The sequence below is a fragment of the Jaculus jaculus genome, chromosome X (genome assembly GCF_020740685.1).
Source record: "Jaculus jaculus isolate mJacJac1 chromosome X, mJacJac1.mat.Y.cur, whole genome shotgun sequence".
In the NCBI taxonomy this organism is placed as follows: domain Eukaryota; kingdom Metazoa; phylum Chordata; class Mammalia; order Rodentia; family Dipodidae; genus Jaculus; species Jaculus jaculus.
The window spans coordinates 79852075-79865873 of record NC_059125.1 but is presented as its reverse complement, the minus strand read 5'-3'; the positions used below and the strand labels follow the sequence as shown (position 1 = coordinate 79865873).

Here is a 13799-nt window from a genome sequence, read left to right as displayed (position 1 = left end):
TTTCAAAGAGATAATCACCATTCCATCTTCAATGTTATTGAAATATCTCATTAATCAAGAGAAGGAATCAACATTTATGTCTATTAGTGGACAACTATAGTTAGATATTAGATGCTAGATACATAGAATATAATTCAGTCATATAAATGATGGAAATGGAAGTTTTGTCATTTCTCAAAACATGGCTAGAGCTGGGGGACATCATACTATGTGAAATAAAGTGGGTACAAAAAGACAAATCTTTATGTGAAATATAAAGTACTACACTCTTAGAGAGAGAGAATGACACTGTGATAGCTAGAAGATAACAGAGGAAATGAGCAAGTGATGACTATATTATACTGAGTTGCAGTTGTAGAAGATAAACAAAGATCTTGGGACATACTATGCAGTATTGTTCACACAGTTAACAGTATTGTATTGTATACTTAAAATTTGCTGTCAGTCTGTATTAAGCTGACACAAACAAAAATCAAGAGTAATAATAATAATACAGGGGAAGAAAAAATTTGGGGAGATGGATATGCTTGCAGCCTTTGAGGATGTTTTCAAATCTCTATACTAACCCAGATAGTCAACAAGATGTATACATTTGACATGTATTATCTACCATATTTCAATAAATAACATCTCAATAAGTTGTTTTCTTATATAAAAAATGAGAAAATAATCTGAAGAATTATCTCACCACAAGAGATGACCACTATGTGAAAAAGTTAAATAATATCATGTCATTTGGAAAATTCAAACCAGATACACCTAAATGCCTATTGTAGTAGCTAAGCTTCTAGAAAGACCCAGACATGGATTACAATTGGTCCCATGGTGGCAAGAGCGTGAAGAAAGAGAGCCGGACATATTCAGAATAACACAGAGTATAATTTACTAGAGGACTAATTAGCCCAGTTATGGTCCCAGGAAGCAGAAAGATAAATAAAACCTCCCTACAATTTGGATCAGAAGGAGGGGCACATATATAGCCCAGAAGGAAAAAGTGGCTTCATCCTTCCCAGAATGTACCTGACTTCCCTTAAACTGTCAATAGTCAAGCATATTCTTGGGATCAAGGTTGAGTTGTCATACTCCATATGCCACTCTTATGGTTATGATGCATTAAATCTTGCTGGAAAAATTGTGAAAGAAAAGCTGACTAGAGTTTGCAGGACCACTAATGGCACTGATGTCTCAGTATGGTGGCTGTAATGTTACTCAGAACCTACACAGCTAACATTAAAGAAAAAAAAAAGGTAAAACAGACTACCAGATGTTAGAAAAGGTACAGACCAATAAATAACTCATGTGCTGCTTTGAAGATGAGAAATAATACAATTCATTAAGGAAATCATTTAGATTTCAGTTGCATAGTAACACAGTGTAACTCTACAATTAGTAACTACAATGCTAGTTACCTAAATAAAAGGAAAAGTTGTAGCACACAAACTTTCACTTGCATCTTTATAGTAGCAGAACAATAGAAGTAACCAAGATGTTTTTTGTTTTTTTCAAAGACGAATTGATAAATAATCTTTGGTATAGCCATACAACAGATAGTATTCAATAATAAATAAGAATTGTGTTCTCAGTCAACAAAAGTTAAATGATTATTCTTGATGAAATAAGACAATCTGTACCAGCTCAATGCTATATAATTCAAACTATATTTTGGAAAAGCAACACTAAATTAAAAAAAAAAATCTCATTGATTGACAGAAACTTGGTAGACAGGTGAAAAGAAATGAATATGTGAACTATATTGTGTTTTTAAGGTAACAAAATTATTCTCTATGATAATGTATGGGTGAATACATGTGATGTGTATTTTTCAAAACTTTAGAATTACACAAAATGTGAATGCTATGGACTTCAAATAATAATGATGATAATGATAACAATACTACTTTTCAAAGGTGGCTGAAAAACGTTTATTTTATTAATGACTCAAATACTATGAATTTTTTCAGTGTTAACAACATTTTCTAGAATGGAAATTAACTATGTTTTCATAAAATTACAAACAGAATATCTATACTTTAGATATGTATGACTGATGCTTTTCCAAAAAGTAAAATCTGTATGTCATGGTTAATCTTGTAAACTCGGTGGGATTTGCAATCACCATGAAAAAAAAAGAAAATTCTGAACTTTACTGAGAAGGAATTTCTAGATTAGGTTAATTAAAGGAAAAAAAATACCCATCCTAATGATGGGTGACACTGGTCCATGGGCTGGGGTACTAGACTATAGAAAGCAAGAAAGTATGTTCAGCACTGGCATTCACTTCTCTCTACGTCTTGAATACAAGATGCAATACAATCATAGTTCTGCTGCAATGATCTGCCATTATCTGGAACTTTATGTCAAAATAAACTCTTTAAGTTGTTTTTGTCAGGAATTTTATAACAGCAATGAAAAAGTTATCTAACTTGCTTTTTCACCAAGATGGCTCCTGCCCCTCCAAAAGCTGAAGCCAAGGCAAAGGCTCTGAATGCCAAGAAGGCCGTGCTGAAAGGCGTCCACAGCCACGAAAAGAAAAGGATCCACACATCACCCACCTTTCGGTGACCCAAGACACTGCGCCTGCGAGACAGCCTAAATACCCTCGGAAGAGCGCCCCCAGGAGAAACAAGCTGGCTCACTGTGTGATCATTGAGTTCCACCTGACCACCGAATCAGTCATAAAGAAGACAGAAGACAACAGCACATTGGTGTTCACTGTGGACGTCAAGGCTAACAAGCACCACATCAAACAGGCTGTGAAGAAACTCTATGACATTGATGTGGCCAAAGTCAACACCCTGATCAGGCTTGATGGAGTGAAGAAAGCATATGTTCAGCTGGCTCCTGATTATGATGCTTTGGATGTTGCCAACAAAATTGGGATCATCTAAAGTGGATCCAGCTGGTTAATTCTAAATACTACTTTTTTTTCACTATAAAACATGTGTAATTTTAAAACTTGGTAAACCTCTCTTTTTCTTCGTTCATTATTGAGTGACTAATCAGCATATCTATTGCCTCATATAATTTTTTTGAAGGAGAACACCTAAAATATTCTCTACTCAGTTATCATGTATGCATTCATTGCTTTCTGCTGGAATTATGATGGTGCCCAGAAGATCTCCAGAATTTATTCTTCCTGTGTATTTTTAACTTTGGATTCCTTTTGTATCAGTTGACTAACATCTTCCTAATCCCCATGCTATCCATATGCCCATTGTACTCTTTCCTTCTATGAAACTGACTTTAAGATTCAAGGTAAAAGTGAAATCATATATCATTTTCTATTTATTTGATCTAGCAGCATTATACAACTAAATTACTCTGAACAAATTAAAACAAAAGGGGAAATTGTGTTTGGAGATATGTGGTAGTATAAATTGATTGTGTTGATGACTATATGATGTTCTTTGTATTAGCTATTTAATATTTCATACATATAAACTCATATTAAAAAGAGTATATTAACTATTTTTAAAGAAGTAGTCTCAGGGAAATATTATAATTTCATTTTATTTTTTATATACATAGTAAGAAAAAATGTACAAACATATGACTTAAGTAAATACAAGCAAATGGAAAAGAGACTTGTTTTATCTTCATTAATTGATCTTGCCTTTTGCATATGAAAATATTTCCTTATATGAATGTACTTAGCACATGTAGCATCAAATAAACACAGAACGCTTCTGTAAAGCATTTTTGAAGGATTTATTAACAGTGATATGAGGGAATGGCATGAAAGCCGTAAGCTTTTGTGAATCTAATTAGATATATTTCAGTAATGTAAAGTGAGATTGTCCTGTAACTAACATTGTGAACTAATGAGCCCAACCAAACTAAAAGTATCTTAAAATGACTTCATATGCTTGTGTACACTGGAGAGTTAATTGTTGTATTTAGAATAGAAAGGAAAATACATTCTTTTTTTTTTAATTTTTTATTTATTTATTTGAGAGCGACTGACACAGAGAGAAAGACAGATAGAGGGGAGAGAGAGAGAATGGGCACGCCAGGGCTTCCAGCCTCTGCAAACGAACTCCAGATGCGTGTGCCCCCTTGTGCATCTGGCTAACGTGGGACCTGGGGAACCGAGCCTCGAACCGGGGTCCTTAGGCTTCACAGGCAAGCACTTAACCGCTAAGCCATCTCTCCAGCCCGGAAAATACATTCTTAATAAACTGAACAGAACACACTAATTTCCATAATGATAAATGACAACTGAGATCATAAATTTGAAATGGGAACTATAGTGAAATCTTACAAAGTGATGAGTTATATACTCAGTATATTTCAATTGAATTATAAACTATGAGATTATTGGAAAAGAATAATTTATTTCAAAATTGCATCAGAACTCAGAAATGTATGATTTTCAATTTTCCATCACTGTGACAAAATACTTAAGCTAAACAAAGTAAAAGCAGGAAAGATTTATTTTGTCTCACAATTTCAGAGATCTCTGGTACATGGTTGTTAGGTCTCATTGTTTTGGGCTTATGGTAAGGCAGAAAATCATGGTATCATGGGACAGGAAAAGTCACTCCCCTCATGAAGGCTGGGAAGAAGGGAGTAACAAGAGAGCGAGAGAGAGAGAGAGAGGGGGGGGGTATCAAGATCCAAGTTCCCAATATCCCCTTCAAGGACACACTTCTAATCACCCTGTTTCCTTTATTGGATAAATGTTTCCCCAGCACCGAATACCATCAATGGGGACAAAGGCTTCAACAAATGAGCTTTTTGTGTGCTCTTTTTAAAAATCATTTTATTATTATTTGTATATCTATTTGACAGAGAAAGAGGCAAAAAGAGAGAGAGAGAGAAAGAATGGGCATGTCAGGGCCTCCAGCCACTAAAAACAAACAACCTTTGTGCATCTGGCTAACATAGGCTGGGGGAATTGAACCTGGGTCCTTTGGCTTAATAGGCAGATGCCTTAACTGCTAAGCTATCCCTCCAGCCCTTTTGTATGTACTTTTAAGATGCAAACCAAAAAGATATAAACAAGACCACCAGCTAGAAGTTCCTGTTTTTCTGTGTTCCTTGTATGAACCATCAAACAATGTATAAATATAAAAAATTCAATTAAAATAAGTACATAAAAGTGCCACAGAAATCCAAAAGAGCTCCAAAACTGAAGTTGGCCACATCCCAAAAGGAAGAAAACACTCTGTTTCCACCACTTTCTCATTTATCCTTGATCAGGACAGCACTGTGAGGACTTCGTAGGAAACAAACAGTAGTTCCCAAGCAAACTTCATCCCCACGAGCCACCTGCAAGCAGTCTTCCCCACTGGGAATACCTACATTCCTCAAGAGCACTGACACTAGCTGAATTTGCTGCCCAATCTTGTCCAGCTGAGCTCTTTGCAAGTTAACTGCCTTGCCAAGTGTGGCTTGAGCTGTTACTTTGTTGCTACCTCCTAGGGACTGAGCTTCTGTAACTCCACCAGTGGAAGAATAGACATGGAATCTCTTCATCAAGGACAGTGTATTCCTACTGAACACATCATGTTTAGTGGCACTGTAACCCCAAGCCATGCTGACGCTGAACTCTACAAACTTGATAAAGAACCATTCCATTCCTTCACCACTCACTTCAGAACTACACCCTGACCTTTGACCCCAGAGTTAATTTGGTGCTTTGACTTCCAAGGCAAAGAGCCTTATCTTAGCTATGTCTCCCGTCCAAATGACCAAACAGCCAATGCATCAAGCCACTAGACAACCAGACTCACCACCCATAGTTGAAGCTGCCCAGGAGCCAGCATCCTGAAGGAGTGCAATCATTGTTTCTTTGGACTTCAGCAGCAGCTGTGCTCCACCACTCATGAGCCCCCAGCTGCACTAGGCACAACAGAAATATCCTGAACTATTTAGGTGAAAATTAGTGCCAAATCCCAGCTTCTACTATGAGCAAATTTCTCAGTAGAAACCTCGCAAAGCAGGAGAGGATGATGAATCCAAAGTGCTGCAAGAAAAAGTTATTGCTAAGGGAAAGTAGTCAAAGCTATTCTTCTGAAAAGCAAAAATAACATCTTGTCCAGACAAGGAAAAGCTAAATGCTTGTTTATTTGTGTTTTTTAAACTTGCTTTACAAGGAATATTTACAGGAGATATCGAAACAAAAACAAAAGATGCCATTGCTAGCATGAAAGCATATGAATATATAAAATTCAGTAGTCAAAGTTAAGACACAGTCAAATTCAGAATATGCAGGAGCTGTAATGGTATTGTGTCAGCTATGTACATAAGAGGACAGGGAGCTGTCTTAGCCATTAAAGGCACTTGCTTGCAAAACTTGCCAGCTCAGGGTTGATACCCCAGTATCAACTTAAAGCAAGATTCACAAGGTGGTATATGTATCTGGAGCTTATTTATAGTGGCAAGAGGTTATTATGCATTCATATGCACACACACCTACCCTATATCTATCTTAAATTAAAATAGTTTTTGAAATTATGTATATAGGATGTTGCAGTTAGTTTTGAGCTGCTACACGAGGCACCCAACCAGAAACAGTTTATGGGAGAAAAGGGTTTATTTTGACTTAAAGACTCAAGGGGAAGCTCCATGATGGCAGGGGAAAACAATAGCATGAGGAGAGGGTGGACATTATCTCCTGGACAACATCAAGTGGACAACAGTAGCAGGAGATTGTGCCAAATACTGGCAAGGGGGAAGTGGCTATCATACCCATAAGCCCGTCCCCAGTAATACATCACATGCAGGAGGTTCCAATTCTCAAGTTGCTACAGTTGGGGACTTAACATTCAGAACACTTAAGTTTGTTAGGGACACCTCAACCAAACCACCACATAGGGTATAAAGTATAAAAGTAAATTGTTTCTCAAAAAGAAAAAAAACAACTTTAGCTGTAATAAATATTAAATGAATATACCCTACTAACAGATAATAAATGGAATATTAAAAACATAAATTGTGGGAGTTTCTATTGCTTGAATGTGCTCCCCAATATTTATGTATTAAACATTTAATGCTGTTGAGAATTAGCGCAGTTTTCAGGTGATTAAAAATGCTCATGCATAGAAACTCACTCCTGTAATCCCAGCATATAGAAGGGAGGAGCAAGAGGATCAGGAGCCCAAGACCATCTTCAACTACATGAGCTTGAGGCCCAGCCTGGGCTATATGAGACACTGTAACTATTCCACCTGAAAAAAATAAATAAATAAATAAAAGAGTAGCACAAAACAAAGGAAAAGAAATAACATGGAGGTGAGTTAGCAATGACTGTCTTTAAATAGATTAATATAATCATGGGATTAGGTTTAATATTAAGTAGACAGGACTGTTACACCAAGGGAATTCAGGACTCTCTTTCTCTACTACATGGCATGTAGCCTTCTGTCGTGTTAAGACACAGAAAGTAAGCCCTTGGCAGATATGAACAATACAACTCCAGATCTCCTGGGCTCTAGATTTATAAGAAATTTATCTCTTTTCTTTGAAAATTAGCCAGTTTTAGATACTCTGTTACATCAGCACAGAACACACTAAAGATTAGAATAAAAGTCTAAAGGTTTGATTTGCAAGTGGCTAAGTTTCTATGGGTTTAAAATATATGATTCAAATAAGTTTTATGGTAAACACAAAGCAGAAAACTATACCAGATACTTAACACTACCCCTTCTAAAATTTAAAAAAAAAAATGAGAAAGCAATCAAAACACACTACTGAAAATCATTAAATTTCCTAGTGAGATGAGAGAAAGAAACCAAATATTCACAAAATAAGTACAAAATAATTAACAGAACTTTAGCAATGTATTTTAACTTGCAATAAAAACAAAATGGAGCTGGAGATATTGCATAATGGTTAGGGTGTTTGCCTTCAAAGCCAAAGGACCCAGGTTCTACTCCCCAATACCAATGTAAGCCAGATTCACAAGGAGCACATGTGTCTGGAGTTTGTTTGCAGTGGCTAGAGGCCCTGTCATGCCCATTCTCTCTCAGTCTATCTCTCTTCTATCTCATTCTCTCTCTGCTTGCAAAGAAATAAATAAAATTTTGAAAATGAAATATATGTGAACTGAATTATCTAATCAAAATACATCATGTAATCCAGAAAGACAAATATCATCATATTTACTCTAAGAATAATTTAGATTTAAAAAAAACAGACATGACGATAGAAGGAAGAAAAGGGAACAGACCAGTGAGGTGGGAAAGAAAACAGAACACAAACTAATTAGGCAGAGGTGAATGTGACCATATCATTTTATATAGATATATAAAAATACATGAAGTGACTTCTGGGTAAGATGGCTACTTAGGAGCCATGCCAAAATAGCCTAGGGAGGGACTTAAACAAAACTCCAGCAAAATACACTCCTCTTCTGTAAAGTGAAGGAGCATAGGTTATTCTTAGACACAGCAGAGAAGCCTGAGAGACCAAGAGCCACCAGAAAGGAGGAAAATGGCCAGAGTCCCACTGAGGTGATTGTGGTCTATGATCAGCTTGCCCACCCAGCACAGTCCTGCCTGGCATGCCAGGTTTGGCAGGTGACAGCAGCAGAGACAAAGCAACAGATTTTTCAACCCCATCAGCCTTCTTGCAAAGTTAAGAAATCTAAAGGAAAGACAGCCGAAATAACTAAAGAGCTAGTGCAAGTGTCAGCAACTCCAGCAGTCTGAACTCTCCCACCCCTTACCATCAGATCCTTGAACCTCCAGCATTCAGCACCCAGTGGCATCACAGCCAGCAGAGCAGAGCAGAGGTACAGCTGCACAGGTGGTCACTGGGCATTTGTGAGATTGGAAGCCACCCCAAAAGGTAACGAGGCTGACTGACAAAAATCAAACCAAAACAAAACAACAGGTACACAGTCCTGCAAGAGCTAATCTCTCTTTCCTTGTTTCCTTGTCAGGGCAGGTTATGGGGTATATATTCTTGGTTGGCTTTACCATTTTCAAATAACCTGTATTTAGTGTTTCCATATATATAGGCCTTTGCTTTTTGCTCTGTCATTATTGGGGGCAGGTCTGATCCAGATCAAGGTTGACTTGAAACCCAATTCAGAACAGAAATCTCTACCTCCCAGCTGACAAGAGTAAGGGAGTAGAACAACATATACCCTTAGGGATTTTGGCTTTATATGACTATCTGTTTGTTTTAATCTCCACAATTGCATATTTTGGGCTGCTTTTATTGATTGTGCATATTACTTGGTTGAAACTTAGAATCCAGTCCACTAGAATACTTGATTAACAAGCAAACTCAACACCTAGGTTTACTTCTGTGGCTCGATTTGGGTACAAGAGCTAAACCTGGCACTTTGAACTCATATCCTAAGGGTATATAGAGGTGGATCACTGTAGAAGCATAGCCAGGGGTCCCTGGGATGAGGTTCTGAAATTACAGCACATGCGTGACTGCTACTTCCCCTGTAAGCCAACATAAACCCTGCCTAAACACACAGACAACCACTGCCACAGGAAACGAGCCAGTGAAAAAGAGACAACACAATGCCAAACAACAAAAGAACCAATGAGAAGCGGGGAAGTGGTATATGAAAGGACAAATAGGAAGCTGTGGCAGGGGTATATACAGATGTCTGTTTTCTTCAATAAACCAGTCTGCTTTTAGCTTCTCATCTGACTCCTGGAGTCTGTGTCATTGACTCTGCGCCTTCTGCCCCTCCCAACCCTGAGGGCTGTTTGGGGGATTCCAGCAATGGATCACCATGTCTGGGAACACTGAAGATAAGTAGAAAACTCTAGCATCAAATTAATGCAGGATGCAAAAGTTGCTACAATATAATACAAGAAACTCACAGAATCAAGACAATACATTCACCCCCAAAACTATAAATCCACTAGAAATGATCACCAATGAGATGACATGCCTGACAAAGATTTCAAGAAAATGGTGGTATCTATGCTCAAAGAAATCAGAAAACAAATGAAGGGAATCAAAGAAGAAAACAAAGGAATTAAAGAAAACAAACTTCTCAAAGAGAACACAGAAAACCACCTTAATGAAAAAAAGAGGTCATTACAAGACATGAGTAAGGAAATAGAAATACTGAAGAAAAACCAGGCTGAAATCATGGCTCTGAAGAATACAGTCAATGAAATTAAAAAAAAAAAAAAATCTCTGTGGAAAGTCTCACCAATAGAATGGATGAAGGAGAGAACAAAATGCCTAAACTAGCAGACCAGGTGGCAGATCTAATACAGTCAAACAAAGAGAAAGACAAGCTAATAGCAAGGTATGAATGGGAATTTCAAGATATCCAGGACACTATGAAAAGATCAAACATAAGAATTCAAAGTATAACAGGCAGAGAAGAATTTCAATCCAAAGGCTTAGTAGGTATTTTCAACAAAATCATAGAAGAAAAATTTCCCCAAATTGGGAAAGAAGTGCCGATGCAGATAAAAGAAGCTTTTAGAACACCAAACAGACAAAATCTGGAAATAACCTCTCCTCCCCATGTTATAATTAAACTACTAAGCACACAAACCAAAGAAAATATATTGAAAGCAGTTAGAGAGAAGAAGCAAGTCACCTACAAAGCCAAGAATAACTGACAAGAATAACTGCAGATTACTCAACCCAAACTTTAAAAGCCAGAAGGGCTTGGAATGATGTATTCCAAGTTCTGAAAGATAATAACTGCCAAACAAAGCAAAGCTATCTATCCAAATTGATGGAGAAATAAGGACATTCCACAACAAAACTAGGGTAAAGGAAATTACTGCCACTAAATCAGCTCTACTGAAAATACTTGAAGGAATTCTTAATGCTGAAGAGAAAGCAAAACACTCAGGAGCAAACAGGAAAAAATAAACCACACTCAACAGTTAAAACAAACAAGTAAAGGGAAAACAGGGAACAGTGCAAAATAGGAAGAATGGCGAGAATAAATGCATACCTGTCAATAATAACTCTTAATATAAATTGCCTCAATGCACCTGCCAAAAGACACAGGCTTGCAGACTGGATTAAAAGGCAGGATCCTGCCATTTGTTGCCTTCCGGAAACTCATCTCTCAATAAAAGATAGACACTGCTTTAGGGTGAAAGGATGGAAAATGGAATTTCAAGCAAATGGACCTAGGAAACAGAGGTTGCTATCCTAATATTTGACAGGATAGACTTCAAACCAACATTAAGTGAGGAAAGATAAAGAAGGTCATTTTATACTGATTAAAGGAACTCTCCAGCAGTAGGCCATTATAAGCCTAAACATATATGCACCTAACATAGGAGCTCCCGGTTTCATCAAACAAACACTATTAGACTTAAGGTCACAGATAACAACAAGTGCAATTGTACTGGGAGAATTCAATGCCCCACTCTCATCAATGGACAGGTCATCCCAGCAAAAAGTAAACACAGAGACATCTGAAATAAATGATGTCATGGAAATATAGACCTAACAGATATTTACAGAACATTCAATCCAAATGTTGCAGAATATACACTTTTCTCAGAAGCACATGGAACATTCTATAAAGTAGACCATATATTAGGGCACAAAGCAAATCTCCACAGATACAGAAAAATTGAAACAATCCCTTGTACTCTATCTGGAAACAGCGTGATTAAACTGCAAATCAGCAATAAGAAAAGCTACAGAGCATACAGAAATTGATAGACTAAACAGTACACTCCTGAATGATCAATGTGTCATTGAAGAACTCAAAAAGGAAATCAATAAATTCATAGAATCAAGTGATGATGGTAACACAATATACCAAAACCTTTGGGACACAATGAAGGCCATCCTAAGAGGGAAATTTATAGCTCTAAATGCCTATATTAAGAAATTAGAGAGTTCAAAAATGAACAATCTAATGCTCCACCTTAAGGCCTTGGAAAAATAAGTACAAGGCAAAGCAAACATCAGTAGATCAGAATAAATCATAAAGATTAGGGCATAAATCAATGAAATAGAAACCAAAAAAATAAAGTCAATAAAACAAAGAGCTGGTTTTTTGCAAGAATATACAAGATTGATAAATCCTTAGCAAATTTGACTAGAAGAAAGAGAGAAGAGAAAAAAAAAAATAATACAAGTAGAGATGAAAAAGGCACCATTGCAATAGATACCAAAGGAATTCAGACAATTATAAGGACATACTTGAAGAAAATATGCCTCTAAGCTTGAAAATCTGAAAAAAAAAAGATTTCCTTGATTCATATGACCTACCAAAATTAAATCAAGATGAGAGAAACCATTTAAATAGATCTATAACAAGTACAGTGATACAAACATTTATAAAAAAGTCTCCCAACTAAAAATGTTCCAGTCCAGATGGATTCATTGGTGAATTTTACCAGACCTTCAGGGAAGAACTAACATTAATGCTTCTCAAACTTTTCCATAAAATAGAAAAGGAAGGAACTCTACCCAATTCCTTCTATGAAGTCAGCATCACCCTCATGCCAAAACCAAGCAAAGACAGAACAAAAAAATGAAAATTATACACCAATCTCCCTCATGAACATACATGCAAAAATTCTGAAGAAAATATTGGGAAGCAGAATACAATATATCAAAAAGATTATTCACCCAGACTAAGTTGGCATAATCTCATGGATGCAGGGATGGTACAATATACACAAATAAATAAATGTAATACATCATATAAATGGTCTGAAGGACAAAAATCACATGATCATCTCTATAGATGCAGAAAAGACATTTGACAAAATCCAACATCCTTTTATGGTAAAAGTATTATAGAAACTGGGACTAGAAGGAACATATCTCAACATAATAAAAGCTATTTAGAACAAACCTACAGCCAACATAATACTAAATGTTGAAAAACTCGAAGCTTTTCCACTACATTCAGGAGCAAAACAACGGTGCCCACTTTCCCCACTTTTATTTAAAATATTTCTGGAAGTCCTAGCTTTAGCAATAAGGCAAGAGACACTCATAAAAGGGATACAAATTGGAAAGGAATTGTCACTATTTGCAGATGATATGATTCTATACATAAAAATCCCTAAAAATCTCTACCAGCAAACTGTTAGAGCTGATAAATACTTTTAGCAACATAGCAGGACACAAAATAAATACACAGAAATCAGTAGCTTTCCTATATACAAACAACAAATGTGCAGAGAAGGAAATCAGGGGCTCTTTCCCATTCACAATTGCCTCAAAAAAAAAAAAAAAAAAAACCAAAAAACATACCTTGGAATAAAGTTAACTAAGGAAATGAAGGAGCTCTACAATGAGAACTTTAAAACACTCAAGTGAGAAATTGCAGAAGACACAAGGAAATGGAAAGATATCCCATGTTGTTGGATTGAAAGAGTCAATACTGTGAAAATGTCAATGGAAATGTCAATGGAAAGATATCCCATGTTGTTGGACTGAAAGAATCAATATTGTGAAAATGTCAATCTTACCAAAAGCAATCTACACATTTAATGAAATCCCTGTTAAAATTTAAAAAATAAATTAAAAATTAAAAAAAATAAATTAAAAATTAAATTAAAAAGCAATCGACACATTTAATGAAATCCCTGTTAAAATTGCAATGGCATTTTTCATAGGAATAGAAAAAAAAAAATCCTAGATTTCATTTAGAATTACAAAAAAATCTTGAATAGTCAAAAGGATTTTGAGCTGGTGGCATGACCATACACAATTTTAAGATGTATTACAAAGCCATACTAAGAAAAACAGCATAGTATTTACCAAACAACAGGCATGTAGATCAATGGAACAGAACAGAGGAAGCAGATGTTAAACCAGGCAGCTAGAGCCATCTGATTTTTGACAAAAATGCCAAACAATTCATTGGAGAAAAGACA

The 13799-nt window shown here is 36.2% G+C and overlaps 1 pseudogene; it reads left to right on the top strand.

Moving 5' to 3' along the window:
• The first annotated feature begins 2439 nt into the window (after positions 1-2439).
• On the top strand, positions 2440-2888 carry LOC101618035 (annotated as a pseudogene).
• Positions 2889-13799: the final 10911 nt, after the last annotated feature.